At 39.7% G+C, this 27,479-nt stretch overlaps 2 non-coding genes across 2 annotated transcripts; both read right to left on the reverse strand.

Moving 5' to 3' along the window:
- Nucleotides 1-456: 456 nt before the first annotated feature.
- On the reverse strand, nt 457-565 carry LOC148549066 (small nucleolar RNA R71). Its single transcript, XR_015898696.1, has one exon. It is a non-coding gene; the product is annotated as a small nucleolar RNA R71 (small nucleolar RNA).
- Nucleotides 566-7,365: 6,800 nt separating this feature from the next.
- On the reverse strand, nt 7,366-7,474 carry LOC148549067 (small nucleolar RNA R71). The gene has a single exon (XR_015898178.1). It is a non-coding gene; the product is annotated as a small nucleolar RNA R71 (small nucleolar RNA).
- Between the last annotated feature and the right edge of the window lie 20,005 nt (nt 7,475-27,479).

Genomic DNA, 27,479 nt, shown 5'->3' on the forward strand with positions numbered 1-27,479 from the left:
CACTCCAGAGGAAACCTCACAGAGCTTTTCGAACAAGAAGCTGAGAATACAGACATGGCAGCCAATTCCAATGACAAAGGAGATGCAAGGAAGGTCCTAGGTGACTTTACTGCGCCCACTTCTGACTTCTATGGACGGAGGATCGCTATACCTGCCATTAGTGCAACTAACTTTAAGCTCAAGCCTCAACTAGTCACTCTAGTTCAACAGAACTACCAGTTTCATGGACTTCCACAGGAAGATTCCAACAGATTCATCTTTAATTTCTTACAGATCTGTGATACTGTAAAGACTAATGGAGTAGATCAAGAGATTTACAAGCTTATACTTTTCCCTTTTGCTGAAAGCGACAGAGTTAGGTTATGGCTGGATTCTCAACCTAAGGAAAGCCTAGACTCTTGGGAGAATGTGGTCAATGTATTTTTGACCAAGTCCTTTCCACCTCAGAAGCTTAGTAAACTCAGGGTGGAAGTTTAAACCTTCAGGCAGAAAGAGGGTGAATCCCTCTATGAAGCCTGAGAGAGGTACAAGCAACTGATCAGAAGGTGCCCTCTTAACATGATTTCAAGCTGGACCATGCTAGATATCTTCTATGATGGCCTTTCTGAGATGTCCAAGATGGCATTGGACCACTCTGCTGGTGGTTCACTCCACTTAAAGAAAATGCCTGAAGAGGCACAGGAACTCATTGACATGGTTGCAAACAACCATTTCATGTACACTTCTGAGAGGAACCCTGTGAACAATGGGGTAGCTCAGAAGAGAGGAGTCCTGGAGGTTGACACTCTGAATGCTATATTGGCTCAGAATAAGATCCTGACCCAGCAGGTCAACATGATCTCTCAGCATCTGACTGGATCATAAGCTGCAGCTGACAGCACTCAAGAAGCTTCCTATGAAGGACATGCCTATGATCCAGATTAACCCATGATGGAGGAGGTTAACTATTTGGGAAATTACTTAGGAAATCCCAACACTGAGCCTTATGGAAACACCTGCAACTCATCATGGAGGAATCATCCTAACTTTTCATGGAAGGATCAACAGAAGCCTCAGCAAAGCTTCAATAGTAACCAAGGTGGAAGGAACCAAAATAGGTTTAAGAACAGACCATTCCCACCTTTTTAGCAACAGATGGAGACTTCTAAACAGAGTCTCTCTTACTTAGCCACCATAGTCTCTGATCTCTCTAAGACCACTCACAGTTTCATTATTGAAACAAGATCTTCCATTAGGAATATGGAGGTATAGATTGCTCAGCTGAGTAAAAGGATCCCTGAGATCCCTTCTAACACTTTTCCAAGTAACACTAAAGTAAACCCAAGAGAAGAGTGCAAAGCCCTCAGTATGAAAACTAAGGCCGAATTTGAAGAGGACCTTCTGGTGTTGAATGCCAGCCAGGGAGTAGAGGCTGCGCATTCAACACCCAAAGAGGGACAAGTCTTGGCATTGAACGCCAGCTAGGGAGTAGAGGCTGGGCGTTCAACACCCAAAAAGGAACAAGTCTTGGCGTTAAATGCCACAATGGGGGAGGATGAGCGTTCTACACCCATTAAGGACTCCCTTGTTGAAGAACTAAAAGAAACAAGAACTCATGAGGAGACCATAGAGGTTCACTTGAATGCCTGGTTGTAGATTATAGACTCTGAAGAATACTGCTCTTCTGATGAGGAAGAGAAAACTAGGGAAGAGCAAGTTGCTCGGTACTTAGGAATCTTGATGAAGCTGAATGCCAAGTTATTTAGCACAGAGACATTGGAGGACGAACCTCCAATGCTCACCAAGGAACTCAATGCCTTAGTTCAGCAGAAACTACTTCAAAAGCTGCCAGATTCCAGACGCTTCCTAATCCCTTGCACCATAGGGACAATTACCTTTAAGAAGGCTTTATGCGATCTAGGGTCAAGTATAAACCTCATGCCTCTCTCTGTCATGGAGAGACTGGGAATCTTTGAGGTGCAAGCTGCCAAGATCTCATTAGAGATGGCAGACAAATCACTGAAAAAGGCATATGGTCTGGTAGAGGATGTCTTAGTAAAGATTGAAAACTTTTACATCCCTGTAGATTTTATAATCTTAGATACTGGAGAGGACGAGGATGAATCCATCATCCTTGGAAGACATTTCCTAGCCACTGCCAATTCCATAATTGATGTGGCAAAGGGAGAGCTTGTTCTGCAGTTATGGAAAGATCACATCTTGTTCAAGATGTCTAAACCTAATTCCCTCCCTAAAGGGGAGACAACTATGCAACACTTAGTGTTTCAACCATCTCTCTCTGTACAGAGCTTTAAAGAGCCTCCATACACCAAATCTAAGTTTGGTGTTGAAAAACCATCATCAAGCAATGAGAATGAAGGTACTAAGAAAAAGATACCTAAGGGCTGGATGGATACAAAAATTCCCACTGAAGGCCTCTCACATGACATGAGAGTTGTCTTCACAGACAATCTAGTCATTTCGCATACTGTGAATAAGATTCTGTCTCTAGAACACATGGAGCTCATCCATGAGAGCATAGGAAGGAAGTTCACTGAAAGGGGTGAAATTCTGAGCCCCGATCTATCTCCGTAAAGGAGCTGACAGTCAAGCTAGTGACGTTAAAGAAGCGCTTGTTGGGAGGCAACCCAATCATATTTTTAGTATTCCTAGTTTTGGGTATTTCTATTCGAGTTATATTAAGTTACTTTCATAGTTATGTCCTTTTTAAAGTTTGTGATCATGTGCAGTAGTTAGAGACAGAGACATTCAGAGATGGAAACAGAACACCCTGGAGTAGACACCTTGCTGGCGTTGAACACTAGATAAGGAGACAGGAGGGGGTGTTCAACACCTCATATGGGTAAGAAAGCTGGCATTGAATGCCACACAGGGAGAAATGTGGGTGTCCAACGCCAAAGAGGGAGTAGGTTATTGGCGTTGAACACTAGAATGGGACCATTCTGGGTGTTCAACGCCTTTCAAGGAGCAGAGACCTGGCGTTGAATGCCAGGAAGGGAGACCCTAAAGGGCATCCAACGCCCTACATGGAACAGAAAGCTGGCGTTGAACGCCAGCCAGGGAGCAGAGGCTGGGCGTTCAACGCCCACAAGGGGGCAGGGAATTAGAATTCCCTAGCCTCTCAGGACCAATGGGTCCTACAGAATCTCCACCTACCCAATCTTCTTCTCTCTCTTACTTTCCCTCTTCCCCACAAACACTCTTCCCTACATACACTCTTCCTCACATACACTCTTCCCCATACACCCTCAACCAATCACATCCACATCACCTTTTTCTCTTCCCAATTTCCACCAACCCTACCAAATTCAAATTCAAAACTTTTCCACTCAATACCCCTCCTTAACCGAACCCTGGCCCAATCCCCCTATAAATACCCCCTCATTTACCCCTTCCTACTCACACAACATTCCTCTTCACTTTCCCACACACATGGCCGAAGCCTCCCCCCTCTCTTCTCCATCTCTTTCTTCCATCTTCTACTAGTATCTTCTTCTCTTGTTAGTTTGCTCCCAAACGAGCAAAGCCTTTAATTTTGGCATTGGAAAAGTTCTGCTTTTTGCTTTCCAATCACACTAATGGCACCCAAAGTCAGAGAATTCTCTAGAAAGAGGAAAGAAAAAGCAATTGCTTTCACTTCCAAACCTTAGGAGACGAGGAGATTCCTTACCAAGGCTCATCAAGACCACTTCTATGAAGTAGTGGCAAAAAAAAGAGTGATCCCCGAGGTCTCTTTTAGGCTAAAAAAGAATGAGTACCCAGAGATCCAACAAGAAATCCGGAGAAGAGGTTGGGAAGTTTTGACCAATCCTATCTTGGAAGTTAGGATCTTAATGGTGCAAGAGTTTTATGCCAATGCTTGGGTTACCAAAAAGCATAACACTAGTTTGAACCCACATCCCAAAAATTGGCGCACCATGGTCTGAGAGCGTCTCTTGGATTTTAGCTTGGAAAGTGTAAGGTTGGCACTCCAACTACCATTAATGCAAGGAGACCCACACCCTTACACTAGAAGAGTCAATTTCGATCAGAGGCTGGACCAAGTCCTTTCAGACATTTGTATGGAAGGAGCTAAGTGGAAGAGGGATGCTCAAGACAAGCTTGTCCAACTAAGAAGGCTTGACCTCAAGCCCGTAGTTAGAGGATGGTTGGAAATCATCCAATGCTCTATCATCCCCACTAGTAACCGGTGCGAAGTGACTATTGACTGAGCCATCGTGATTCACTGCTTCATGCGAGGGAATGAGGTGGAGGTACATGAGGTGATACCTCAAGAGCTGTATGATGAGCGGATATTTTATACGCTTTTTGGCATCATTTTCATATAGTTTTTAGCATGTTTTGTTTAGTTTTTATTAAGTTTTCATAGGTTTTAATGTTAAATTCATATTTTTAGATTCTACTTTGAGTTTGTGCTTTTATGCAATTTTAGGTAATTTTTGGCTGAAATTGAGGAGTTGGAGCAAAAGTCTGATTCAAAGACAGAGAAGGTACTGCAGATGCTGTCTGGATCTGACCTCCTTGCACTGGAAAGAGTGTTTCTCAACGGCTATGGAAAGCTGCCTTCCAGAGCTTTCCAGAAATGTATAATACTCCATAATTTACTTCAGATTGAAAGGTCTAAAACTGGAGTCCAAAGCCAGCCTCCTGCCCCTTTCAAGCGTCCAGCACCCAAGCAGAAGAGACCAGCATCCACCCGCCTAAAGAGGACCCCCCAGCCAGCGTTCAACGCCCTAGAAACATGGATCTCATCAAAGCTCATCCCAAACACTCACCAAGTGGGCCCCAGAAGTAGATTTTAACACTAAAAAGACTATTTTATCCTTACTAGTCATTAGTTTAGTATTTAAGGGATTAGATTTATGTTATTCGATCATCATAAACATCATCTTCAGCCACATTACACCATATTTTTATTTTTACCATTGTATTTTATATCAGTATGAGTTTTTAAACCTCCTAGGTTGAGGGGAGGAGCCCTGCTAAGTTTAATTGATTAATAAAAGTACTACTATTTTTCTTCCATCCATGTTTGATTTAATTCTAAGATGTATATTCGTTCTTCAACATAGTGAATGGGATGATCCGTGACAATCAGCTCCATTCATCATACTAAGACCGTATGCCTGACAACCATCCATGTCTACTTGGGTTCGTGTGAATACGTGGCTGGAAAGCACGAACCGCCAGCTTGATTATACATCTCTCAGACGGTTAATCCACGATTTCGTTAGGGACTTCTTGAGACACCAGTTCAGCCAATTTATGGGAGATTAGGGTCTCTGTGGTAGAGGCTAGAACCCAAAGGAGCAGCATTCTCTGATCTGAAGGATTCAACCTTGTCTATGGCATTTTGAGTAAGATCTCCAAGGAAATGAACTGCTAGAGCTTCACCCTAGTTCAAATTGGATGACCGTGGCCATACGGCGTTTGATCTGAAGCAGAGGAGATTAATGACTGCGGCCATACGTCATTGATCACATACAACCTGCCATAGAAGAAATCATTCACAAGCAAAAGGGACAGTGATACCAGAGTTAATTCAGAAAGACAAAGCAACTCCAATCCTTAACCTTCTTCCTATTACTGATTCCATTCAAATTCACAAAGTATTTTATACACTTTTTATCCCTTTTATGCCTTCAACCAAATTCAAACCAATAACTTCTTGATTTCTCCTGACTAAGACCTGCAAGGTAACCATAGCTTGCTTCAAACCACAATCCTCATGCAATCGACCCTGACTCACTCAGGTATTACTTGGACGACCCAGTGCACTTGCTGGTACAGCTGTACAAAGTGTGGGGATTCGTGTACCAACTTTTTGGCACCGTTGTCGGGGATTGTTCGAGTTTGGACAACTAACGGATTATCTTGTTCCCTAGATCACGTATTTTATTTTATTTTAGTCTTTTATTTTTATTTTCTTCTTCCTTATTTTCGAAAAAATAAAAAAAAAAAACTTTTTTCAAAAATTTTCTTTTCTTTGTTTAATCTTTGTTCTTGGTTTGAGTCTTTTTGTTTTTGTTCTTGGTTATTTTCGATTTCTTTGAGCCTTTCTTTCTAAAAAATTTTCAAAAATAGTTTCTTTTGTTAAATCTTGTGTCAATTTTTAAGTTTGGTGTCTTCTTGTGTTTTTCTTTGAACTTTTCAAAATTTGTGTTTGGTTTTCCAAAAATTTTAAGTTTGGTGTCTTTTGCATGTTCTTGTATTCTTTGAATTTTTTGAGTCTTGTTCTTGGTGTTCTTCTTAATCTTCAAAGTGTTCTTGTGTTTTCTTTTTGTTTTGATCTTAAAATTTTTAAGTTTGGTGTCCCTTGGTGTTTGTCTTCAAATTTTCGAAAACTAGGTGCTTTTGATCTAAAAATTTTAAGTTTTGTGTCTTTTACTTGTTTTTCTATTTCCTCATTAAATTCAAAAATAAAAAATATCTTTTCTTATCTTTTAATCAAATTTTCGAAATTTTTAATTAAAAATTCAGATTTTAATTTCAAAATTTTTATCTTATCTTATCATAGTTTTAAAATTTCAAAATTCAAATCTTTTCAAAATAAAAAAATCTTATCTTTTTCAAAATCTTATCTTATCTTTTACCTTTTTTTCAAAATTCAAAATTCTTAACTTATCTTATTTCAAAATTTCAAATTTAAAAATTCAATTTTCAAAATTCAAAATTTTAAAATCCAAACTTTAAAATCAAATCTTTTTCAAAATCAAATTTCAAATCTTATCTTTTTCAAATCTTTTTCAAATTTTTTTCTTATCTTATCTTTTCTAAATTCTTTTTCAAAATTCCCGTTCTTTTTCTTTCTTGTTTCTTCTTTTCTTATTTATGACTAGGAACAGGGATAAATAACCCCTCTTTAATCTTGATCCTGAACTTGAAAGGACTTTAAGGAGGAGCTTACAACAAATTAAGGCACAACACTCTGAAAGAAACCTTTTAGAAAATTTTGAACAAGAAATAGAAGACATTGCTGAACCTGAGGGAGATGCAAGAAAGGTTATTGGTGACTTCACTATGCCTACCTCTGACTTTTATGGTTGAAGTATCTTTGTACCTGCCATTGGAGCTAACAATTTTAAGCTTAAGCTTCAGTTAGTCTCTCTTCTGTAATAGAATTGCAAGTTCCATGGACTTCCAATGAAAGATCCACATCAGTTCTTAGATAAATTCTTGCAGATCTGTGATACTGTTAAGACTAATGGAGTAAATCCTGAGGTCTAAAAACTTATGCTGTTTCCCTTTGCTATAAGAGATAGAGCTAAGATATGGTTGGATTTCCAACCAAAAGAGAGCTTAGACTCTTGGAAAAAGCTGGTTAATGCTTTCTTGGCTAAATTCTTTCCCCCTCAGAGAATGAGTAAAATCAAAGTAGAAGTTCAAACCTTCAGACAAAGAGAAGGTGAATCCCTCTATGAAGCTTGGGAAAGATACAAGCAACTGCTCAAGAGATGTCCTCCTGACATGCTTTCAGAATGGTCTATGAGAGGCGTGTTCTATGATGGTCTGTCTGAGATGTCCAAAATCTCATTGGATAGCTCTACAGGTGGATCACTCCACTTGAAGAAAACGCCTGCAGAGGCAAGAGAACTCATTGAGATGGTTTTAAACAACCAATTCATGCACACTTCTGAAAGAAATCCTGTAAACCATGGGACCTCTCAAAAGAAAGGAGTTCTTGAAGTTGATACTTTGAATGCTATATTGGCTCAAAATAAGATCTTAACCCAGCAGGTCAATATCATCTCTCAGCATTTGATTGGAATGCAAACTCCAGCTGGCAGTACTCAGGAAGCTTCTTCTGAAGTAGAAGCTTATGATCCTGATCAACCCACCATGGAGGAGGTGAATTACATGGGAGAACCCTATGAAAATACCTACAATCCTTCATGGAGGAATCATCCTAACCTCTTATGGAAGGATCAACAGAAACCTCAGCAAGGTTTCAATAATAATCAAGGTGGAAGGAACCGGAATATGTTCAACAACAGACCACCATTCCTATCTTCTCAAGGGAATATAGAGATCCCTAAGCAGAGCCTCTCTGACTTAGTCACTCTGGTTTCCAGCCTCTCCAAGACCACTCATAGTTTCATGACTGAAATAAGATCCTCCATTAGAAATTTGGAGGTACAAGTTGGTCAACTGAGCAAGAGGATCCCTGAGACTCTTCCTACCACTCTTCCAAGCAACACTGAGGTGAACCCAAGAGAAGAGTGCAAGGCCATCACCATTGAGGCAGAGGCCGAATCTGGAGAGATTGGGAAGGCATTGAATGCCAGTGAAAAGTATATCACTGGGCGTTCAACGCCCAATATGGCAGGAACTCTGGCACTGAACTCTAGTGAGGAACCCCTCACTGGGTGTTCAACGCCCAACCAGACAGAGAAGCTAGCATTGAACGCCAACCAGGATTGAACGCCCAAAATGGTAAGTGAACTTGCATTTAACGCCAGTAAGGGTGCATAGCATGGGCGTTCAACACCCAAAGAGCTATCAGAGCTGGCATTAAATGCCAGTGAAGGCACACCCTCTGAGTGCTCAATTCCCTTTCAAGAAACCCCTATCCAAGAACTTAAGGAAGCCAAGGCTCATATAAAGACCACAAAGGTTCCTTTGCATGCACTTCTGCAGTGTATAAGTTCTGATGAATACTCATCCTCTGATGAGGATGAAGACACTAGGGAAGAGCAAGTTGCTCAGTACCTAGGAGCTCTCATGAAACTGAATGCCATGTTACTTGGTACAAAACCTCTGGAAGAAGAACCTCCACTGCTTACCAAAGAACTAAATGCTTTGGTTAAGCAAAGGTTACCTAAGAAGCTTCCAGATCTTGGACGCTTCCTGATCCCTTGCACCATAGGCACTATGACCTTTGAGAAGGCTCTGTGTGACCTAAAGTCAAGCATAAACCTCATGCCACTCCCTGTAATGAAGAAGCTGGACATCTTTGAGGTACAAGCTGCAAACATCTCACTAGAGATGGCAGACAAGTCAATGACGAAGCCATATGGCTTAGTAGAGGATAACTTGGTAAAGGTTGAAGACCACTACATCCCTGCAGACTTTATAGTCTTGGGCATAGGAGAGGATGAGGATGACTCTGTCATCCTTGGAAGACCTTTCCTAGCCACTGCCAATGCTATCGTTAATGTGGCTAAGGGGGAACTGACTCTACAACTAGGGGAGGATCATATCTTGTTCAAGATGCCTCATCCCAATTCTCCCTTTGATAAGAAAGAGACAGTGGTGCAACACCTAGTGTTCAAACCCTCTCTTTCTATGCAGAACTTTGCAGAGCCCCCAAAGGTACTAGGAAGAAAGTACCTAAAGGTTGGAGGGACAAGAAAGTCCCAACTGAAGGCCTCTCACCTGGCATGAGAGTTGTCTTCACCAAAAAACCAGTCATACCACATACAGTGAGTCGTATCCTGTCTCTATCGCATGTGGAGTTCATTCATGAGAAGACAAGAGGAAAGTTCACTATAAGAGGCAAAAATATGAGCCCATACTCACTTTCGTAAGGAGCTAACTATCAAGCTAGTGACGTTAAAGAGGCGCTTGCTGGGAGGCAACCCAACCTTTATTGATTATTTTTATTTACTTTTATTTTGTTCTTCTTTAAGTTTTTTTAGGTTCATGATCATTTGCATCAGTCAGAACAGAGACAAAAATTTAGGAGTGAAAATAGAACATTCTGGATGGAGTGTTGTTGAAGTTGAACGCCAGCTAGGGAGCAGACCTTGGGCATTCAACGCCTCAAATGGGCAGCATTGCTGGCGTTGAACGCCAGCCAGGGAGCAGACCTTGGGCATTCAAACGCCAGTACAGAGGCCAGAAAATTTGAATTTCCTAGCCTCTCAGGACCAGTGGGTCCCACAGCATCTTCACCTACCCCACTTACTTTCACACTTTCCCATACACTCTTTCCTATAAACACTAGCCCAATCACATCCATCTCACTTTCCCAAAACCATCATAATTCCCACTAACCCCCACCCAATTCAAAATCAAATTTTCCACCCAAAACTCCACCTATGGCCGAACCTAACCCTACCCCACTCCTATAAATACCCCTCTTCATAATCCTTCATACACACACCTCTCATACACTCATAAGCCCCACTTGGCCGAAAGCACTCTCTCCCTCTATCTCCTTCTAATTTCTTCTTCTTCTACTCCATTCTTCTCTTTTCTTTATTTTTGCTCGAGGACGAGCAAAGTTTTAAGTTTGGTGTTGGAAAAGCCTAGCTTTTTTTCTTTCTATTCCCATTCATGTCACCCAAGGTTGGAAAACCCTCTACAAAGAGGAAAAGAAAGGTAGTAGCTGCAACCTCTAAATATTGGGAGATGGAGAGATTCATCACCAAAGCCCATCAAGACCACTTCTATGAAGTAATGGCAGAGAAGAAAGTGATCTCTGAGGTCCCTTTCAGGCTCAAGAAGAATGAGTATCCAGAAATCCGAAGAGAGATCTGGAGAAGAGGTTGGGAAGTCCTAACCAATCCCATCCAAGATGTTGGGATTTTAATGGTGTAAGAGTTCTATGCTAATGCATGGGTTACTAAAAACTATGACACTAGTGTGAACCCAAATCCAAAGAATTGGAGCACCATGGTCCGAGGGAGAATCTTAGATTTCAGCCCCAAAAGTGTGAGATTGGCGTTCAACTTACCTTTGATGCAAGGAGACCCACATCCTTACACTAGGAGGGTCAACTTTGATCAAAGACTGGATCAAGTGCTCTCAAACATCTGTGTAGAAGGAGCACAGTGGAAAAGGAATTTCCAAGGTAAGTCCATTCAACTAAGAAGGCTTGACCTCAAGCCCATAGCTAGAGGATGGTTGGAATTCATCCAGCGCTTTATCATCCCTACTAGCAATCGGTCAGAAGTGACCATTGACAGAGCTATCATGATCCATTGCATCATTATTGGAAGTGAGGTGGAAGTAGATGAGGTGATTCCTCAAGCATTGTACAAGATAGCTGAGAAGCCTTCTACCAATGCAAGGTTGGCATTCCCACACCTCATCTGTCATCTATGCAATTCAGCTGGAATTGTCATAGAGGGAGATATCTCTATTGGGGAGGACAAGCCGATCACTAAGAAGAGGATAGAGCAAACTAGAGAGCATGCACATGAACCTGTGTAGCCGCCTCAGCATGAGATCCCTGAGATGCCTCAAGGGATGTATTTTTCTCACCAAAGCTATTGGGATCAATGGCAGACTTTTCTTGGAGAAATAAGCAATAACATGGAGCAATTGAGGGTGGAGCATCAAGAGCATTCCACCACCCTCAATGAAATAAGAGAAGATCAAAGAGCCATAAGATAAGATCAAAGAGCTATGAGGGAAGAACCACAAAGGCAAAGGAGTGTCATTGAAGAGATCAAGCACCACATTGGATCCTCAAGGAGGAGTACTAGCCGCCACCATTAAAGGTGGATTCATTCTCTTTATCTCATTTTCTTGTTATTTTTCTGTTTTCTGTTATGTTGTGTTGTCTGTTCTCTTCTTCCTATTGCATAATCATTTGCATTGATGTCTTAAAGTTGTAAAATATCCCATATATCTCTCACCTTATTTAAAAGAAAATTTTATTTGAAAAGAATTGAGATACATGAATTTCAAGTTTATCATAAGAATAGTTCAATTATTTTGATGTGGTGGCATTGCTTTTGTTTTCTGAATGCATGAATGAATAATGCAAATTTAAAGTTGAAATTTTAGAATGTTGGCTCTTGAAAGAATGATAAAAAGGGAAAAGAATTATTGGTAATCTAAAAAATCTAAAAAATTGATTCTTGAAGCAAGAAAAAGCAGGAAAAGAAAAAGAAAAAGCATGATGCAAAAGAAAAAAAAATACATATGCATGCGAAAAAGAAAAAAAAATGGCAAAAAAATAAATAAATAAAAAGAGAAAAATCCATTTCTACCCAAAAATGCAGGAAAAGGAGGGCAGATTGAAAAATCCAGTAACCCTTTAAACCAAAAGGCAAGGGTAAAATGATCCAAGGCTTTGAGCATCAATAGATAGGAGGGCCTAAAGGAATAAAATCCTGGCCTAAGCAGCTCAACCAAGCTATCCCTAACCATGTGTTTGTGGCGTGAAGGTGTCAAGTGAAAAGCTTGAGACTGAGCAGTTGAAGTCGTGATCCAAAATGAAAAAGAGTGTGCTTAAGAACTCTGGACACCTCTATCTGGGGATTCTAGCAAAGCTGAATCACAATCCGAAAGGGTTCACCCAGTTAAAGTGTGTGTGGCATTTTTGTATCCGGTGGTAATACTGGAAAATAAAGTGCTTAGGGTCACGGCCAAGACTCTAAAAGCTGTGTTCAAGAATAAAAAAAATTTGAACTAGGAGAGTCAATAACATCATCTGGATTCTAAGTTCCTAAAGAGACCAACACTTCTAAGTTTCAATGGATAGTGGGATGCCAAAACTATTCAGAAGCAAAAAGCTACTAAGTCCTGCTCATCTAATTGACACTAAGCTTCATTATAAACTCTGAGATTTATTATGTCTTACTCTTCTTTTTATCCTACTGTGTTTTTTAGTTGCTTGAGGACAAGTAACAGTTTAAGTTTGGCGTTGTGATGAGTGAATATTTTATACGCTTTTTGGCATCATTTTCATATAGTTTTTAGCATGTTTTGTTTAGTTTTTATTAAGTTTTCATAGGTTTTAGTGTTAAATTTATATTTTTGGATTCTTCTTTGAGTTTGTGTTTTTGTGCAATTTCAGGTAATTTCTGGCTAAAATTGAGGAGCTGGAGCAAAAGTCTGATTCAGAGACAGAGAAAGCACTGCAGATGCTGCCCGGATCTGACCTCCTTGCACTCAAAAGAGATTTTCTGGGGCTACATAAGAGTAAATAGAGCATTCTCAATGGCTATGGAAAGCTGACTTCCAGATCTGTCCATCAATGTATAATAGTCCATACTTTGCTTTAAATTAGAAGGCCCAAAACTGGCTTCCAACGACAACCTCCTGCCCCCTTTCTGGCGTCCAACTCCCAAGGAGAAGAGACCAGTGTCCAAACGGCCAAAGAGGACCCCCTTGCCAGCGTTCAACACCCTAGAGGCCTTTTAGCACGTGGATCTCATCAAAGCTCAGCCCAAACACTCACCAAGTGGGCCCCAGAAGTGGATTTTAGCAATGAAAAGACTATTTTACCCTTACTAGTCATTAGTTTAGTATTTAAGGGATTAGATTTATGTTATTTGATCATCATAAACATCATCTTCAGCCACTTTACACCATATTTTCATTTTTACCATTGTATTTTCTATCAGTATGAGTTTCTAAACCTCCTAGGTTGGGGGGAGGAGCCCTGCTAAGTTCTATGAATTAATAAAAGTACTACTGCTTCTCTTCAATCCGTGTTTGATTTAATTCTGAGATGTATATTCGTTCTTCAACGTGGTGAATGGGATGATCCATGACAATCAGCTCCGTTCATCATACTAAGACCGCGTGCCTGACAACCATCTGTGTCTACTTGGGTTCGTGTGAATACGTGGCTGGAAAACACGAACCACCAGCTTGATTATACATCTCTCAAATGGCTAATCCACGACTTCATTGGGGACTTCTCGAGACACCAATTCAGCCGATTTATAGGGAGATTAGGGTCTCTGTGGTAGAGGCTAGAACCCAAAGGAGCAGCATTCTCTGATCCGGAAGATTTGACCTTGTCTGTGGCATTTTGAGTAGGATCGCCAAGGTATTGAACTGCTAGAGTTTCATCCTCATTTAGATTAGATGACCACAGCCATACGGTATTTGATCTGAAGCAGAGGAGATTAATGACCGTGGCCATATGGCATTGATCACATACAACCTACTATAGAAGAAATCATTCACAAGCAAAGGGGACAGTGATACCAGAGTTAATTCAGGAAGACAAAACAACTCTAATCCTTAACCATCTTCCTATTACTAATTCCATTCAAATTCACAAAGTATTTTATACACTTTTTATCCCTTTTATGCCTTTAACCAAATTCAAACCAATAACTTCTTGATTTCGCCTGACTAAGACCTACAAGGTAACCATAGCTTGCTTCAAACCAAATCCTCATGGGATCGACCCTGACTCACTCAGGTATTACTTGGACGACCCAGTACACTTGCTGGTACAGCTGTACGAAGTGTGAGGATTCGTGCACCACTGTACAAGGTGACAGAAAAAGCCTCTACCCAAGCGAGGTTGGCATTCCCACATCTTATCTGTCACTTATACAATTCAGCAGGAATTGTCATAGAAGATGACATCCCCATTGAGGAGGACAAGCTCATCACTAAAAGAAGGATGGAGCACGTAAGGGAGCCTGTACAAGAGCCTGTGCAGCCGCCCCCAGAAATCCCTAAGATGCCTCAAGGGATGCATTTTCCTTCCTAAAATTATTGGGATCAACTGAATACTTCTCTAGGAGAATTGAGCTACAACATGGATCAGTTGAGGATGGAACACCAAGGGCAGTCACCATCCTTCACGAAATAAGAGAAGATCAAAGAGCTATAATGGAGGAGCAATAGAGGAAAAGACGATATATAGAGGAGCCTAAACACTCCATTGGATCCACTAGAGGAAGTAGTAGCCGCCGTCACTAAGGTGGTCACGTTCCATTACCCTCTTTCTTATGATATTTTTATGATATTTTTCTGTTTTCGATTGTATTTCATTTTCTGTTCCCTATTTTTTGTGCATGATCATCTTTGTTTATGTCTTAAAGCTATGAAATATTCTATGTATCTCTCATTATACTTAAAAGAAAAATTTTATTTGAAAAAGAGAAGTAAGATGCATGAACTCGAGTTATATAATACGAATAGTCTAATTATATGATGTGGTGGCATTACTTTTACCTTCTGAATGTATGAATTAACAGTGCATATTTGATGTTGAAGTTAAGTGTGTTGGCTCTTGAAAGAATGATGGAAAAGGTGAAGTATTATTGGTAATCTGAAAAATCCAAATATTGATTCTTGAATAAAAAAAAAGCAGCAAAAAGAAAAGAAAGAAAAAGAGAAAGAATTGCGAAAAAAAGAGAGAAAAAGAGAGAAAAAGAAAAAGCCAATAGCTCTTAAAACCAAAAGGCAAGAGCAAGGCATCGAAGGCTTTGAGCATCAATGGTTAGGAGGGCCTAAAAGAAACAAACTCTTTGCCTAAAAAGTTCAAATGAGCTCCTTTCCCTAACTAAATGCTTGTGGTGTGAAAGTGTCAAGTGAAAAACTTGAGACTAAGCGGTTAAAGTTGTGATCCCAAAAGCAAAAGAGTGTACCTAAGAACTATGGGTACCACTGTCTGGGGATTCTAGCAAACCTAAATCACAATCCAATTGGGCTCACCCAGTTAAGTGCCTGTGGCATTGATGTATCCGGTGGTAATACGGAAAAATAAAACGCTTAGGGTCACGGCCAGGCTAAAAAAGAAGCTGTGTTCAAGAATAAAAAAAACCTAAACTAAGAAAGCCAATAATATCATCCGGATTCTGAATTCCTAAAGACACCAACACTTCTGAGCTTTAAAGGATAGTGAGATGCCAAAACTGTTCAGAAGTAAATGGTTCCTAGCCCCGCTTATCAATTGGAACTTAGCTTCATTGAAAACTCTGAGATTTATTGTATCCTTCTCTTCGTTCTGATCCTACTTTGTTTTTGGTTACTTGGGGACAAGCAACAGTTTAAGTTTGGTGTTCTGATGAGCAGATATTTTATATGCTTTTGGCATCATTTTCATATTGTTTTAGTTATGTTTTGTTTAAGTTTTATTATATTTTCATAGGTTTTAGTGCTAAATTCACATTTTTGGATTCTACTTTGAGTTATTATTTTTTCTGATGATTTCAGGTAATTTCTGGCTGAAATTGAGGAGTTTTGGCAAAGTCTGATTCAGAGGCAAGTGGTGCACGAAATTGTAAATCACACTTTTCATAATTCGTACCACTAACCAGCAAGTGCACTGGGTCGTCCAAGTAATACCTTACGTGAGTAAGGGTCGATCCCACAGAGATTGTTGGCTTGAAGCAAGCTATGGTTATCTTGTAACCCTTAGTCAGGATATCAATTATAATTATCAGTTGACTTGCAAATGAACAAGAGAGCATGGATTAAATAACACTTATTATGCAGTAATGGAGAATATGTTCGAGTTTTGGAGATGCTTTATCTTCTGAATCTCTGCTTTTCCCCTGTCTTCTTCTTCACGCACGCAAGGTTCCTCCTATGGCAAGCTGTGTGTTGGTAGATCATCGTTGTCAATGGCTACCATCCGTCCTCTCAGGGAAAATGGTCCAGGTGCGCTGTCACCGCACGGCTAATCATCTGTCGGTTCTCGATCATGTCGGAATAGGATCCATTGATCCTTTTGTGTCTGTCACTACACCCAACACTCGCGAGTTTGAAGCTCGTCACAGTCATTCAATCCTTGAATCCTACTCGGAATACCACAGACAAGGTTTAGACTTTTCGGATTCTCAAGAATGCTGCCAATGGATTCTAGCTTATACCACGAAGATTCTGATTAAGGAATCCAAGAGATACTCATTCAATCGAAGGTAGAACGGAGGTGGTTGTCAGGCACGCGTTCATAGGTTGAGAATGGTGATGAGTGTCACGGATCATCACCTTCTTTATACTGAAGTGCGAATGAATATCTTAGATAGAAACAAGTGTGTTTGAATAGAAAACTGAAATAATTGCATTAATCCATCGAGACACAGCAGAGCTCCTCACCCCCAACAATGGAGTTTAGAGACTCATGCCGTCAAAGAGTACAAAGTTCAGATCTTAAAATGTCATGAGGTACAAAATAAATCTCTAAAAGTTGTTTAAATACTAAACTAGTAACCTAGGTTTACATAAAATGAGTAAACTATGATAGATGGTGCAGAAATCCACTTCCGGAGCCCACTTGGTGTGTGTTGGGGCAGAGACTTTAGCTTTACACGTGCCTAGGCTATTTCTGGAGTTAAACGCCAGGTTGTAACCTGTTTTGGGCGTTTAACTCCAACTTGTAACCTGTTTCTGGCGTTTAACGCCAGAATAGAGCAGAGAACTGGCGTTAAACGCCAGTTTGCGTCATCTAAACTCGGGTAAAGTATCGACTATTATATATTTCTGGAAAGCCCTGGATGTCTACTTTCCAACGCAATTGAGATCGCGCCATTTGAACTCTTGTAGCTCCAGAAAATCCACTTTGAGTGCAGAGAGGTCAGAATCCAACAGCATTTGCAGTCCTTTTTCAGCCTCTAAATCAGATTTTTGCTCAGGTCCCTCAATTTCAGCTAGAAAATACCTGAAATTATAGAAAAACACACAAACTCATAGTAAAGTCCAGAAATGTGATTTTTATTTAAAAACTAATAAAAATATACAAAAAACTAGCTAAATCATACTGAAAACTATGTAAAAACAATGCCAAAAAGCGTACAAATTATCCGCTCATCACAACACCAAACTTAAATTGTTGCTTGTCCCCAAGCAATTGAAAATAAAATAGGATAAAAGGAAGAGAATATACTATAAATTCCAAAATATCAATGAAACTTAGCTCCAATCAGATGAGCGGGACTGGTAGCTTTTTGCCTCTTGAATAGTTTTGGCATCTCACATTATCCATTGAAGTTAAGAATGATTGGCATCTATAGGAACTTAGATTTCAGATAGTGTTATTGATTTTCCTAATTCAGTATGTTGATTCTTGAACACAGCTACTTTATGAGTCTTGGCCGTGGCCCTAAGCACTTTGTTTTCCAGTATTACCACCGGATACATAAATGCCATAGACACATAACTGGGTGAACCTTTTCAGATTGTGACTCAGCTTTGCTAGAGTCCCCAGTTAGAGGTGTCCAGGGTTCTTAAGCACACTTTGTTTTTGCTTTGAATCTTGACTTTAACCGCTCAGTCTCAAGCTTTTGGCTTGACACCTTCACGCCACAAGCACATGGTTAGGGACAGCTTGGTTTAGCCGCTTAGGCCAGGATTTTATTCCTTTAGGCCCTCCTATCCACTGGTGCTCAAAGCCTTGGATCCTTTTTATTACCCTTGCCTTTTGGTTTTAAGGGCTATTGGCTTTTTGCTCTTGCCTTTTGGTTTAAAGAGCTTTTGGCTTTTTCTGCTTGCTTTTTCTTTTTCTTCCCCTTTTTTTTCGCCATTTTTTTCGCAAGATTTTGTATTCACTGCTTTTTCTTGCTTCAAGAATCAATTTTATGATTTTTCAGATTATCAATAACATTTTTTCTTTTTCATCATTCTTTCAAGAGCCAACGTATTTAAAATTCATAAACAACAAATTTAAAAGACATATGCACTGTTCAAGCATTCATTCAGAAAATAAAAAGTATAGTCACCACATCAAAATAATTAAACTAGTTTCAAGAATGAATTCGAAACCATGTACTTCTATTTCTTTTGTAATTAAAACATTTTTTATTTAAGAAAGGTGATGGATTCATAGGATGTTCATAACTTTAAGGCATAGACTCTAATCTTTATTTATTATTTATTGGAAATAATATAAATTAGGCATAAAAGCAGACACTTAGCAATAAAAGAAAAGAAACTAAAGACATAAAGACAAATGACTCTAATTTTAATACTTATATACTCTAAAAATAGATAAAAGGTTATCACAGAGTTAGGACTCAACAACCTTTGCTTTGGGAGGTGGATGCCTCTTTAGTCTGTGGGGTGCTTGGCCCTTTAAGAGATAGCTTCTGGCGCTTCAGCTCTTTCAGTTCACGCCCTTGCTCTTCTTGTTCCCTAAGTAGTTTGCAGAGCATGCTGTTTTGATTTTGCTGTTCTTCCTTCAGTTGATCCATAGCTTCTTGCAACTTGGTGATAGATGCTTCTAGGCACCCCCAGTATTCAAATTGAGGAATTTCCGGGAGGAACTCCTATGCTCTCCTCTTGATGGGGTCATCCTGCACTTGTCCTTCCATTGACTTTTTGGTGATTGGTTGCTCAACTAAAATATACTCATCTACTCCCATTTTTACTCCAGCATCTTTACATAACAGGGAGATCAAGCTTGGATAAGCCAGTTTGGAATCTTTGGAGTTCTTGTTTGCAATTTTTTAAAGCTCACAAGAAATCAGCTGATGAACTTCCACTTCTTTTTCCAGCATAATGCAATGAATCATCACTGCTCTTTTGATGGTGAATTCAGAGCGGTTGCTAGTGGGCAGTATAGAGCGCCCAATGAAGTCCAGCCAGCCTCTGGCGACTGGTTTGAGATCTCCTCTTTTGAGTTGGTTTGGGACACCCTTTTTTCTTGGTTTTCCATTTGGCTCCAGGGAGGCATATGTCTTCTAGGATTTTGTCCAAGCTCTGATTTGGTCTCATCATTCTCCTATTAAAGGAGTCTGGGTCATCTTGCAGTTGAGGCAGCTTGAAGATCTCCCTTATTTTGTCAGGATGGGTGTGAACAGTCTTCGCTCTGACTAGAGTTTGATAGTCATAGAATGCGGTTCCAGCTATTCTTTTCCTGTCTGTTTGCCACAGATTAGAGTGGAATTCCTGAACCATGTTTCTTCCCACCTTTGTTTCAGGATTAGCTAGGACTTCCTAGCTCTTGTTTCAAATTTGCTCTTGGATCTCCGGATATTCGTCTTGTTTCAGATCGAATTTAACTTCCGGGATCACTGACCTTAGACCCATTATTTTGTAGTAATGGTCTGAATGTTCTTTGCTTAAGAACTTCACTTGATTCCAAAGTGGTTTTGGAATATTCTCTTTCTTGCCTCTTGAGTTGGTTTGTTTTCCCTTAGGAGCCATGATCTTGGTGGGTATTGGCTTAGTGATCACGGATAAACACACCAAACTTAGAGGTTTGCTTGTCCTCAATCAAAAGAAAAGAAAGGAGATGGATAGAGTGAGAGCCAAGTTTGAATTGTGGAAGAGAGGGGGAGGCCGAACGAGGATTTAAAGGGAAGGGGGTGGGTTTTCGAAAATCTTTTAAAAAGATATGATAGAAAATGTGATTTGGAAAATATAAGTAAGATAGGAAAAGATGTAATTTAAAATTGAAAAGATATGAAAGTTATTTGAAAAAGATAGATTTGTTCTAAAAATATTGTGAAGATTTGAAAAAGATATTGATGAGTTTGAAAAAAAGAATTTTGAAAAAGATAGATTTGTTTTGAAAAAAGATTTGAGAAGAGGTTGAAGAAGAATTGAGAAAGATTTAATTTTAGGATTAAGATGTTTTTTAAAAATTTTTGGAAAAAAAGTTTGAAAAAAGAAAGTATGGGACATGTTTATGCAAGAAAAATGGTTGGAGATATGAAATTTTGAAAAAAATCCAAGTTGGGAACAAGAACTTCCTCCCCTCCACAATCCTGGCGTTAAATGCCCAACTGCTGTTTGTTTTGGGCATTTAACGCCCATCTGTAGCCTCTTTTGGGCGTTTAATGCCCAGCTGTTGCTTCTGGCTGGCGTTAAACGCCAGAAATCTTTCATCACTGGGCGTTTTTCTGAATGCCCAGGATGCTGCAAGTATGGCGTTAAACGCCCAGAATGGTGCCCATTCTGGCGTTTAACGCCCAAAAAGATATCATTACTGGCGTTAAACGCCCAGTAGATGCTTCTTTTGGGCGATTAACGCCCAATTATACCTCTTACTGGCGTTTTGTTGTCAGTGAGCTCCTTCTCCCTGTTTTGCATTCTGAATCCTTCTGTAACCCTGTGAAATTATGCAACTGATTCTTTACCTTGAAGATTATTTATATTAAACTTGTATACTAGTGTGCAGAAATCGTGACGGTTCATTCCTTGGTAACGGCACTAAAAACTTGATACGCACGTTCATAATCTTAGTTCTTTGTCACAACTTCGCACAACTAACCAGCAAGTGCACTGGGTCGTCCAAGTAATAAACCTTACGTGAGTAAGGGTCGATCCCACGGAGATTGTCGGCTTGAAGCAAGCTATGGTCACCTTGTAAATCTCAGTCAGGCAAATTCAAATGGTTATGGTGAATTGATAATTAAAATATTAATAAAACGTAAATTGGAGATAGAGATACTTATGTAATTCATTGGTGAGAGTTTTAGATAAGCGTATAGAGTTGCTTAGTTCCTCTTGAATCTCTGCTTTCCTATTGTCTTCATCCAATCATTCATACTCCTTTCTATGGCAAGCTGTATGTTAGGCGTCACCGTTGTCAATGGCTACATCCTGTCCTCTCAGTGAAAATGGTCCAATGCGCTGTCACTGCATGGCTAAACATCTGTCGGTTCTCGATCATACTGGAATAGGATCCATTGATCCTTTTGCGTCTGTCACTACGCCCAGCACTCGCGAGTTTGAAGCTCGTCGAAGCCATCCCTTCCCAGATCCTACTCGGAATACCACAGACAAGGTTTAGACTTTTCGGATCTCAAGAATGGCCGTCCATGGATTCTAACTTATACCACGAAGACTTTGATTAAGGAATCCCAGAGATATTCATTCAATCTAAGGTAGAACGGAAGTGGTTGTCAGGAACGCATTCATAGGTTGGGAATGATGATGACTGCCACGATCATCACATTCATATTGAAGTGCGAATGAATATCTTAGAATTGGAATAAGCATGAATTGAATAGAAAAACAATAGTACTTTGTATTAATTCATGAGGAACAGCAGAGCTCCACACCTTAATCTATGTTGTGTATAAACTCTACCGTTGAAAATACATAAGAACAAGGTCCAGGCATGGCTGAATAGCCAGCCCCCATAAAGGTCTAAGATAGCATAAAACTGATCAAAGATGTCTAATACAATAGTAAAAGGTCCTATTTATATCAGACTAGTTACTAGGGTTTACAGAAATGAGTAAACGATGCAGAAATCCACTTCTGGGGCCCACTTGGTGTGTGCTTGGGCTGAGCATTGAGCTTTACACGTGTAGAGACTTCTCTTGGAGTTGAACGCCAGTTTGTAACCTGTTTCTGGCATTTAACTCCACTATGCAACCTGTTTCTGGCGTTTAACTCCAGAATGCAACATGGAACTGGCGTTGAACGCCAGTTTGCATCATCTAAAATCGGGCAAAGTATGGACTATTATATATTGATGGAAAGTCCTAGATGTCTACTTTCCAACGCAATTAAGAGTGCGCCATTTGGAATTCTGTAGCTCCAAAAAATCCACTTTGAGTGCAGGGAGGTCAGAATCCAACAGCATCTGCAGTCCTTCTTCAGCCTCTGAATATGATTTTTGCTCAAGTCCCTCAATTTCAGCCAGAAAATACCTGAAATCACAGAAAAATACACAAACTCAGAGTAAAGTCCAGAAATATGATTTTTCATTAAAAAATAATAAAAATATACTAAAAACTAACTAAATCATACTAAAAACTATGTAAAAATAATGCCAAAAAGCGTATAAATTATCCGCTCATCACAACACCAAACTTAAATTGTTGCTTGTCCCCAAGCAACTGAAAATCAAATAGGATAAAAAAAAGAGAATATACTATAAATTCCAAAATATCAATGAAACTTAGCTCCAATCAGATGAGCGGGACTTGTAGCTTTTTGCCTTTTTAATAGTTTTGGCATCTCACTTTATCCATTGAAGTTCAGAATGATTGGCATCTATAGGAACTTAGAATTCAGATAGTGTTATTGATTCTCCTAGTTTATTATGTTGATTCTTGAACACAGCTACTTTATGAGTCTTGGCCGTGGCCCTAAGCACTTTGTTTTCAGTATTACCACCGGATACATAAATGCCACAGACACATAACTGGGTGAACCTTTTCAGATTGTGACTCAGCTTTGCTAAAGTCCCCAATTAGAGGTGTCCAGGGTTCTTAAGCACACTCTTCTTTTGCTTTGGACCTCGACTTTAACCGCTCAGTCTCAAGTTTTCACTTGACACCTTCACGCCACAAGCACATGGTTAGGGACAGCTTGGTTTAGCCGCTTAGGCCAGGATTTTATTCCTTTAAGCCCTCCTATCCACTGATGCTCAAAGTCTTGGATCCTTTTTATTATCCTTGCCTTTTGGTTTTAAGGGCTATTGGCTTTTTGCTCTTGCCTTTTGGTTTAAAGAGCTTTTGGCTTTTTCTGCTTGCTTTTTCTTTTTCCTTCTCTTTTTTTTTGCCATTTTTCTTTTCTCTCTTTTTTTTTTTCGCAAACTTTTGTATTCACTGCTTTTTCTTGCTTCAAGAATCATTTTTATGATTTTTCAGATCATCAAATAACATTTCTCCTTTTTCCTTATTCTTCAAGAGCCAACATATTTAACATTCATAAACCACAATATCAAAAGACATATGCACTGTTCAAGCATTCATTCAGAAAACAAAAAGTATTGTCACCACATCAAAATAATTAAACTAGTTTCAAGGATGAATTCGAAACCCTTTACTTCTTGTTCTTTTGTTTTTAGAACATTTTTCATTTAAGAAAGGTGATGGATTCATAGGACATTCATAACTTTAAGGTATAGACACTTAGACACTAATGATCATATAGTAAAGACACAAACATAAATAAACATGAAGCATAATAAATGAAAAACAGGGAAATAAATAGACAAGGAGATTAAAGAATGAGTCTACCTTAGTGAGGGTGGCGTCTTCCTCTTCTTGAAGAACCAATGGTGCTTTTAAGCTCCTCTATGTCTCTTCCTTGCCTTTGTTGCTCCTCCCTCATAGCTCTTTGATCTTCTCTAATCTCATGAAGGATGATGGAGTGCTCTTGATGCTCCACCCTTAGTTGTCCCATGTTGGAACTTAATTCTCCTAAGGAGGTGTTGATTTGCCCCCAAAAGTTTTGTGGAGGAAGGTGCATCCCTTGAGGCATCTTAGGGATTTCATGGTGGGGGATTTCCTCATGCTCTTGTTGAGGTCCATGATCTCTTATTTGCTCCATCCTTTTCTTAGTGATGGGCTTGTCCTCTTCAATGAGGATGTCTCCCTCTATGTCAATTCCAACCGAATTGCAGAGGTGGCATATGAGGTGAGGAAAGGCTAACCTTGCCCAAGTGGAGGACTTGTCAGCCACTGATAAACCCATATTTCATGAGTTCTTTTGTGCTTAATTTGAGTGATTTATTCAAATCTCTACCTACTTATTCATATTAACTGCATGGTTTTACTTTCCCTTCCTTATTATGTCATATTGTGAAAAACATGTTTCCTAAGCTTTAAAAATTAGTTATTTTAATTACCTTTATTTCCATTCGATGCCGTGATTAGTGTGTTGAGTAGTTTCAGATTTTCTAAGGCAGAATGACTTAAAGGATGGAAAAGGAAACATACTAAAATGGAAGGAGAAAGCAAAATGGAGCTTTAAGGAAACTGATATTCACGCGATCGCATGGATCACGCGATCGCGTGCCAAGCACGAATCAGCAGCGACGCAGCCGCATGACTGACGCGACCGCGCGCCTTAAGCAGAATGCACATGACGCGGTCGCATGACTGACGCGACCGCGTGGCAAGGAAAAGCTCCGAATGACGCGACCGCGTGACCCACGCGGACGCGTGACAGAGGCCACATATCAGAATTTATAGAATGTGCCCCCAGCGATTTCTGAAGCCCTTTTTGGCCCAGATCCAAGTGCAGACAGCAGAGACCAGAGGTTATAAAGTGTGGGAATGCATCCATTCAAAGGGATCTCGCATATTTTACTTTTCAATGATTTAGATTTAGTTGAGAAGGAGATCTTCTCCTCTCTCTCTTTTAGGATTAGGATTTAGGATTTCTTCTTATTTTAAGAGTGACTCTCAATCCAGGTTTTATGTTTCTTTGTTTTAGCTTTGTTTTACTTTTATTTATTCTAGCACTTGAATTAATCATTGAATTTATGAATTTCTTCCATATTGCAGACTATATTTGAATTAATAATATTTGAGGTATTTTGAGTTTATGATTGTTCTCTTTGATTTAAGTTACCATTGCTTCCCATCTAAGGATATTTTTATTATTCCAGCAATTTTACTTTTTCCCCTTTTGGTCCTGGTTAAGAATTCAGTAACTCAACAGTTATTAAACTCAACATAATTGATAATCGTTATCTTGCTAATTGAGCTGAACTTAAGTAATGCCAACCTTTTCTCAGGAAATAAATAGGATTCAAAGGTCAATTTAATTAGTCCCTTGACTTTCCGTTGCCCTAGTACAGGTTGATCAAGTGGAGTTTAGATTCAACTTTCATTATAGTTGAGAGAGATAACTACGTTGGACCTCCAACTTCTCTTACCTTGCCAAAAGTCTGCTTTACAGTATTTATTTATTTTAATTGCTATTTACTTTACTTGTCATTCAAATTACTTGCTTCTCATCTTCTAAACCCCGATTACAACTTTTATAGCCAATAATAAGAACATACTTTCTCGCAGTTCCTTGAGAAGACGACCCGAGGTTTGAATACTGGGTTAACGATTTCTAAAGAGGTTTGTTACTTGTGACACCCAAAACATTTGTACGAAGGGATTTTTGTTGGTTTAGAGACTATATCTACAACGCAACTGTTTCTATGAATCTCTTTACTGGTAAAAATCCCAACGTCAAAATGGCACCGTTGCCGGGGAACTGCTAACGTGTGCCTTATTATTTGTTATTGTAAATATTTTTTCTTTTGCTTGTTTATTTATTTTTGTTTTTCCTTTTTATCTTTATTTGCTACTATGAACTCTCACCCCTTTCGCTTTGAGTTTGGTTCTAATATTGTTAAAGGAAATAGAAGTTACAGCAGGAATGTGTACCAAGGTCAGACCAATCAAGGATGGATGGGACCAAGAGGATCTAATCAACCCTTTTGGCAGCAACACCCTCCGAGATATCCTGGACAAAGACCATTCTACAGTGTATGCCCAGCTGAAAGACATGGTGGACAACCTTGTAACTACCAACAGGCCCCACCCCGTGCATATAAACCATTCTTTCAACATAACCTCGAACCACCACACTCACAAGCTTCTCTTCACCATTCGCCACCATATGATCCATCCTTACCCCAATACCAATCCAATCACCCCCAATCACCACCACTTTCCTTTGTATCATGTCCAAGTCCAGCAACCCAAGAAGCAGAGGATCGCCTAAGGGAAACAGTAATTAAATTTCAGACAACCATTCAACAACTGGAGCAAGCAATGATTCAATGGGCTTCTAGGCGCTCAAATACACAAGGATTAGCCACAGCTCCATGTGGACAGCCCAATGAAGAGCAGAGCATGAAGGAGTTGCCAGAAACTCCAGTGGACAAGACAGAGCATGAATTTGTACTAGAACAATTAGAAGAAGCTATCATTGTTCAAGAAGAAGAGTTGGTTGAAGATCTAGGAGATGCTGAACTTCCATGGGAATCCAGAATTAAGGAAAACTCCGTCCAGAATGCTACAGTTGATGCTAAGGAGGATACCGTACAATCTCCAAGGCAAGTCGTTTATAAAGAATCAAACAGAATAATCCAAGAAGCAATTTCCCTTGATGATGATAGTCACAAGTCTAGCTTTCTTGGTGATGAACTCGCATCCGCAAGTGAATTCTCTGAGATCGAAGAATCTTCCCCAAGTGAATATGAAGATGATGCGGAGGTAGATTTCTCTCAACCTCTAATCTATGACTCAAGTGATGAGGAAGACATAGAAGACTTTGACCAGGACACATATACAATTGAAGATCTTTGCAAAGAAGTGGAGGAATTCACAGAAGAGCACAAGGAAATGGAACATGTAGAACCACCAAAAACACCTATCCCAAGGCCATTACCACCTAATACAGGCTTCAAATGGGTACAATCCTTAACTTATAACTTCACTTATTCACTTAAATATGGTTTGCTTGAAACAGATGGCCAGCTTAGAGCTCTCTGCGGCTTTAAGAGTAAGAGGGAAATGGCTCGTACTCAGAGCTGGTGCACAAGGTTCAATAAGGTTCCACGCTTCGCCTCGAAGTACACGGATTGGTATCATGCTCAATTACATGGATCACGGAAAACGTTTGGTCACCAAGGTGAGATTCTACTTTTTAACCTGCCCGAATGGAAATATGTAGATCAAGACGGAGGCGGATTTAAAAGCAAGGCTTAGAATCCTGGACTCTATCCTGACATTCATAGTCCCGGGAACCTAAAAATCTGTTTGGAGCTGCTCAGAAGCTTTGCATGCTTAGTTTGGGACCCCGGAGGCTATTGGCATTCCAAGCACTGGTGGAGATTTTTGGACGAATTTAAACATAAACCACCATAACAGGATACTCCTCCAATGTCCAACTTAAGTACTTTAACTAAAAGTGCTAGGTGGGAGACAACCCACCATGGTATGGTCGCTTCTTTTTCAATTTATTTCTTGTTAATTGCTTTCATTTTTCCTTTTTCATTTTAATTTATCAAACCTAGAATCATGCATGGCATTCATGTTAATCATTGCATTCTGCATTTTTCATGCATATAAAAAAAAAGGGGTGCACGACGCGACCGCATGCCCCATGCGATCGCGTCATATTGCGAAAAACACCACCTG

Source organism: Arachis ipaensis, chromosome B8 (assembly GCF_059453495.1).
Source record: "Arachis ipaensis isolate K30076 ecotype BB chromosome B8, ASM5945349v1, whole genome shotgun sequence".
Classification (NCBI taxonomy): Eukaryota; Viridiplantae; Streptophyta; class Magnoliopsida; order Fabales; family Fabaceae; genus Arachis; species Arachis ipaensis.